The sequence below is a fragment of the Palaemon carinicauda genome, chromosome 11 (genome assembly GCF_036898095.1).
Source record: "Palaemon carinicauda isolate YSFRI2023 chromosome 11, ASM3689809v2, whole genome shotgun sequence".
NCBI classification, from domain to species: Eukaryota; Metazoa; Arthropoda; class Malacostraca; order Decapoda; family Palaemonidae; genus Palaemon; species Palaemon carinicauda.
The window spans coordinates 58,475,571-58,483,070 of NC_090735.1; positions in this window are offsets into that span (position 1 = coordinate 58,475,571).

The window sequence follows — 7,500 nt, forward strand, 5'->3', positions numbered from 1 at the left end:
ATAAGTTTGTATATCAGGAATTACAAATAAAACACGCCCTTCACATCATATTTGAATTTAGACATAAAACACGCCATTCACATACAGTATATATTGTAATTAAACATAAAACACGACTTTCACATACATATTTGAATTACACATAAAACAAGCCCTTCACATACATACACATAAAACACGCCATTCACATACATATTTGAATTACACATAAAACAACCCTTTCACATACACATTGTAGTTAAAACATAAAACACACCCATCTTATACATATTTGAATTACACATAAAACAAGCCCTTCAGATACATATTTGAATTACACACAAAACACGCCGCTCTCATACAAATTCATAAACATGCGCATTGAGGGTGTTGAATGATTGCTCAGAGATCAAACATACAAAAGTAATGCGAATTCCAGGGAGAGAATTCTGCGAGGCTAAATGCGGGTATACGTTAAGTGGAATCCAGATAGATATTTCTTTCAGACACAAATGGAGGCCATATATTTCACCCTAAGGAGACATTGATGCAAGAGATGGACTGTTTGCGCGGATAGGCGGAGGAGAGAGAGAGAGAGAGAGAGGAGAGAGAGAGAGAGAGAGAGAGAGAGAGAGAGAGAGAATATGTTGAATGTATCAATAAAAATATTTAATTTCTAGGTCATAAATATATTTACCTATACTTGAGTTTTGATATGTTGAATGTATTAATGAAAATATTTAAGTTCTAGCGGTTGAATATATTTACCTAAAACCTGAGAGAGAGAGAGAGAGAGAGAGAGAGAGAGAGAGAGAGTTTGTGATTAACTAGAAGTAGACAGAAGGAAAGAATTATAATCTTTTTTTATAATGATATAAAGATTAATAGACAAATTTGTACTTGACAAATGAAAATTGTTCTAAGTCTTGACCGGTTCAACATTCAAGACATAATATGCGAAGGTCAGGATGAACTATGTCCAATTTGCTTTTCATTCTGATTCTTTTTATCTTAATATATCAGAAGTCTAGAGTATATATATATATATATATATAATATATATATATATATATATTTGTATATGTATAAATATGTATATATATGTATACGTGTATATATATATATATATATATATGTTTGTATATGTATAAATATGTATATATATGTATACGTGTATATATATATATATATATATATGTACATACATACATTATACATACTAATTTTGTACGAGTAAGTATGCGTGTATGAAAATAGTTCTTAGTAATACTAATTAAATCATTAGGATCTCTTTCAAATCAAATGGGACTATACAAATTAATACCTAAAGTAAAGACCTTTAAAGATCGTCACATTAAAAAATTCCGATTTCTTTATTATTTTTTTTTTTTTACATACAATAGGGGATTTAGTAAGGCTGACCTAGAATAAAAAATTTTATAAGGATTACATTTCAAAGAGAAAATCTACTACAAAATAATTATCAAAAACCAAAATACCAATTTATTTGTAATGAATTAAATTATTTCTAAATTATAGTTTAATATACACAAAGGCAATGAATAACACTATCCTATGTAAATAATATTTACGATATAAACCTAAAATTTTTAATATTCCTAAAATATACTTGAACGCAAACAAGAAAGTAATGAATAAGATCTTATCCTGTAAATAATATTTACGATTTTTAAATAAACTAAAATTATGTAATATTCCTCAAATATAGTTTCAAGCAAACAGGAAAGCAACGAATGAGACCTTATCGCGTAAATAATATTTACAATTATCAAATAAACTAAAATTATGTAATATTCCTAAAATATGATTGCATACAAACAAGAAAACAATCAATAACGTGATCATATGTAAATAATAATTACGAAGTGAATAAGTGAAAAAAAAAAATATCAAAATCGACAAATGATATGAGATGAAAAATTCAAAAGATTTTAAAAGAATTTATAAATAAGAAAAAAATCTGCGTGGAATATCAACATCATGAATTAGAGGAAGACAGGAAATGAATGTTAGATGCAGAGGGGAAACGGTAACTTTAGATACAACTAGAGATAAAAGAAGACGAAAGGAAAGGAGAAAGACAACAAGGACATAAATATGAAGAATAATTACACCAAATAGTGAAATGAGAGAAAATTATAATATGACAAAGATCACAGGACCCAAATATCTAATACCGAAGGATTAAACAGGATACAAAGGTTTACAGAAAATATATTTTTTTTATAACTTGGCAATCACAATAACCCGAATAAAACGGAATAAATATGAAGAACATTTGAATAAATGGGGAAATAATTCTCAAGAAGGTGACAAATCGCAATAACTAAAATAATGACAAAGGAAAAAAAACGTAATCTCAGAGAAGCTGACAAACAAATTCCCTTGGCAGATAATCCATTAAAACAGATCCGCACGAATTTTCGAGCCAGAAGTCCCCAGGAAAATTAGTCATCTAAGCCTTTTCCCCTTTTCTTGGATGTCATTATTAGCATATGTTTCTGTGGGTTTCCCTAATTAGCTCATTCACTCCCCCGGCGCACTAGTCTCTCTCTCTCTCTCTCTCTCTCTCTCTCTCTCTCTCTCTGTGTGTGTGCAAAGCCACCGGCAACTCCCCTTATTACTCGCGTCATTTCCCAGTGTATGTTTGCTATTGGATAATCCCCCTTGCAGTTCCGTCTAATGAACTGCGAAAGAAAAACAGAGGTCGGGAGAGACACATTTATGAACAAACATATATAAATTCATATGTTACACTATATACAGACACTATATATGTATATATATATATATATATATATATATAAAACCATAATTATCGTCAACAGCTGTTGCTGGTCTACTGCAGGATAAAGGCCTCAGATATGTTCATCCACTAGACTGTTTATGGTCACTTTATTCCAGTCTTTACCAGCAAATTTAATTAGCTCGTCAATCAATCCTCTTCTTATCTTTTATATATATATATATATATATATATATATGGATAGATATTTTCCACTAAAACTTTCTTCCCGGAAAGTAAACAATTCTTTGTTCATCCGATTTGAGAGAAACTGCTGGGACTACACCCCCTTTTCTTAATCTTATCAGACCTGTTACCCATTTACATTGAGCAAGTGATAGCCTGGATTTAACAGTTCTTGAAATTAAAAGCTGTGTAATCACCCCTCTCTCAGAGTAACTTAAAGTAAATTACAGTTACATTTCGCTTACGGGCTGCCAACGCAAGAGCCCATGTCTTGCATAAGGCAAGGCAATCTCAACACACAAAAGTGTACTTAACTACACGATAACTGCACCAGATCCATGATCCGTACTGTGCTAAAATCGGAAGACCGAGTTTCAGTAGAATTTGTCAGACCTGAGCATGGCTCAAGCTCAGGCTAAGGTGGTGAAAGTCTCCAGTGAAACCCAGCGTGTTAAATATAAAAATTTCTATAAGAAAAAAAAAACAATTATCTCTAACAATTATTGGTTACATTCTATCATAATAGTTATCAGCTTTATAGATATTCACTATCTGTTCTAAAAGAGTTTTAATTACCAGGTTTCTAAATTTAGTTTATAGATAATTATTCTCCTTTTGTCACACAACTTTTAATTTCTTATTCAAATCCTTTCATTTTGGTTCATTCACATTGACGTCACATACCAAACCTTACACACACACACACACACAAAAAAAAAAAAAAAAAAAACTGATAGTTCAATAAACTCAATTTCTTAAAAACTTAAAACAACTTTGCTAACAATTAATTTCGAATTTCCATCTTAAATACTTCTTTGATGCGTGAAGTAGAAGATGATGAATGGAAAAGTATTGAATATAAAGCTCAAGATAGACACAACAGCCAAAATTTAACCGAGGCCCTTCGCTTCAATAGGAGGGGGAGGTGATGATCATGAAACACTTCTACCTCCTTTCACAACATCATCAAAATTCCTCCTCCTCCTAAAAAATATTCTTACTCTCATACCTCTTCCACGAAGATGAAGAACTGGATTTCTCCGAATGTTGAATGGAGTGGAATAGTAGTCTTAACCTGTTGAACGCTCGTCTAAACAAGAGCATTTACCGAGGAGGACAAATATGAATAAACCTTTCCAAATATTTAATGATCAAATCGAGACTTGAAAACCTGACTTAAGCAAGCTTTGGGGATTGGCAAACATTACAGTAAAACAAATATTATTATTATTATTATTATTATTATTGTTATTATTATTATTATTATTGTTGTTGTTGTTGTTGTTAATCGTTATCTAATGGAGTACTCATTTATGAAATAAGTAAAAAAGCATATGTATATATATATATATATATATATATATATATACACAAACATACAGAATATATATTCCTTTCAATATCTGGTTTAGACGTATTGAAAACTTAATTTCTCGTGTAACTTTGCGTCGATAGAATGCAGGAATTAAACTTCAATACAAAGGCTTTGGCAGTTAATAACTGGAATACATAGCTAAACACACACATCCGCATACACAGACACATACGCACACACATTTTATATAATATATATATATATATATATATATATATATACATATATATATATATATATATATATACATATATATATACATATATATATACACTTATATATATATATATATATATATGTATATATATATATATGTATATATATGTATATATATATATATATATATACTGTGTGTGTTTCGTAAAGGGATGCCCAGACTTGCACATTCCCCGAAACCCTTTTAACCTTATGCTAATTTACTACTAACTTTAGAGACCCAAAGAATATATTCAAGATTAGAGTCCTGGTCCCAATAGTGTCTTTACATGGTGTTGTTTTTAGTATTCCTATTAAAATTCTTTGTTTTCCCCAGTATCAGGATTTCTAAAGCTCTGTAAATTAGCTTTACAATTGCTTCCGTTTATGGCGTCGATAAATTAGTTGTTCTCATATAGATACAGTTCTACTGAGAACAAGCTGACATAAATCTCTCTTCATAGTTTATATATGACAGATCTACTTTAACGTTGTTACTGATCTTGATATATTATATATTAATTATTCATTAATTACAGTACTCATGTATAGTTTACATCCTAGTTTGATTTCCTCACTGGGCTACTTCCATCCTGTTTTTTAACCAGGGTAGTAGCTCTATTATCATTATTGTTATTGTTATTATATTATATCATAATATATTACATTACATTACATTATATTATATTATATTATATTATATTATATTACTACATTATTACATTACTGTATTATATTTTTATACTTTAATTATTATAATTGTTATTATTATTATTATTATTATTATGATTATTATGATTATTATTATTATTATTATTATTATTATTAATAATAATAATAATAATAATAATAATAATAATAATAATAATAATAATAATAATAATAATAACTACATACGGTGCGATAACAACACAACTTTGCTTTCCTAATCTTAAAACGTTAACAATTAGCATCTGATTATAATGTGGACGATAAAACATAAATTCCTATTGTGAAAAGAATATTTTTCAAAGTAAAATAAAGACTTGAAAAAAGAGGGATTAAAAAGCTAGATATTAAAAAACATAGTTTCTACGAGAAGGGTTCAAATCTATCTGTCTATGTGAAAATTAAATAGAATAAAAAAATATCAATTGACGAAAAGGTAAATGTGTATTGCCAGATGGAAAACCATTGTTTTTGCAAAAATATTTTCCCTTCGTTCTTATGATAATATAGTGTAGATATACACGACAGAAAAACCAACATCGAATCGGTAAGAAATATTAAAGAATCATCATTTTACTCCATAAAGTAAGAGTTGTCTCTTTGTTATTGTTTATTGAAGATCCTATGACAATATGCTCATATCAAAATAGCCGACAATATTATCAATATAAATTCTGTAAACTATTGTAATAGGTGTTCAATATCACATAATATTCAGTAACAACTGAACCCCAAATTTATATAGATAGATATGAACACACAAGTACACAAAAAGATTCAACACTTCTCACACCCTCCCCGTTTTGTAACTACCACACGTCAGTTTAGGCAATTGGTGGAATTTGTGCTTTCCGAGTGGGTGGAGAGGGTGCTACTCAACATGGCAGGAATATATATATATATATATATATATATATATAGTATATACTACTTATTCCTCTTCAAGGACAATACGCAGGCAACACAAGCAAGCCAGATTATATATTTATAATTTTCTAACATTTGAGACGAAAATATATTATGCAACTGATGGGAAACTACACACACTATTGAGCGCTCTTACTATCTCTTGCCAGCCGTAACCTAACCTGACCTGGTAGACCACAATAAAAATGCGATTTATCAAGAAAGCCACCAGATTTTTTTTGGCCAATATATTCTCAAAAAATCTTCTAGTTATGTAAGCAAATGAAGGCCCATGAATTTGACATTATATATATATATATATATATACTATATGTGTATATATGCACACATATTTACAGCATATATATATATATATATATATACACATATATATATATACTATATGTGTATATATGCACACATATTTACAGCATATACATACATATATGTGTAATATATATGTAAGCAGATGGGGGTCCATTAATTCGATATATATATATATATATATATATGTGTGTGTGTGTGTGTGTGTGTGTGTGTGTGTGTATGTATGTATATAGTATAGACCTTACGAATTATCAGAAAATATTCCAGCGAATCATTCAAAATCTGGATTTCATTCATCTTTTTCTTAATGCATTTGAAGACAAACAGGTTTCCGTGAGCTTTTGATTTGATGCCTTATCTATGGCCCGGGGCCACAGGAGGTTAACCTCCGTCTCTGCTGTACGGACCATGGTTGACCACGGAGGCCGTTTTTATGTTGTGTGTTTTTATTTCTTTCGAATCGCGTTGGGTCGAATAACAATCACTTCTTTGAAATAGTGAAGGAAAGGATCGCGTTACGTATTTCCAGCCGAAATATGATAGTTCAGGCTAGTGCAGTGCTAACCCTAAAGTTTTGCATTTGCACGAACGGCAAATCGAGTCGTAACTAAGCCCGGGAGTTTGAGCAGTTGTGGTAGCCTATTGGAAACGTCTCTGCCTAGCGATCTGCTGGACTGGGTTTCGAGAGCAGATCAACCTCTAAAGTTTCTTGTGTCTGCAACCTCATCATCCTTGTGAGCTAAGGATGGCGGGGTGGATCTAAAGGTCTTCAATACTGAGTTATCAGAAGCCATCGCCTGGCCTTCACTGGTCCTAGCTTGGGTGGAGAGGGGGGGTTTTGCGGAATCATATGTATAAATGGTAAGTCTCTACGGCATTATTCTATTAGGGTCATCATCACTGTCCGTTGTCTCTTTCATTTATCAACGACTTTTGAAACTTTAAACTATGGAGGTTACTGTTGTGCTTGATCATCAAGGTGGGGGGAAGGGCCTTACGTGGCTGACGTTCTGACTAG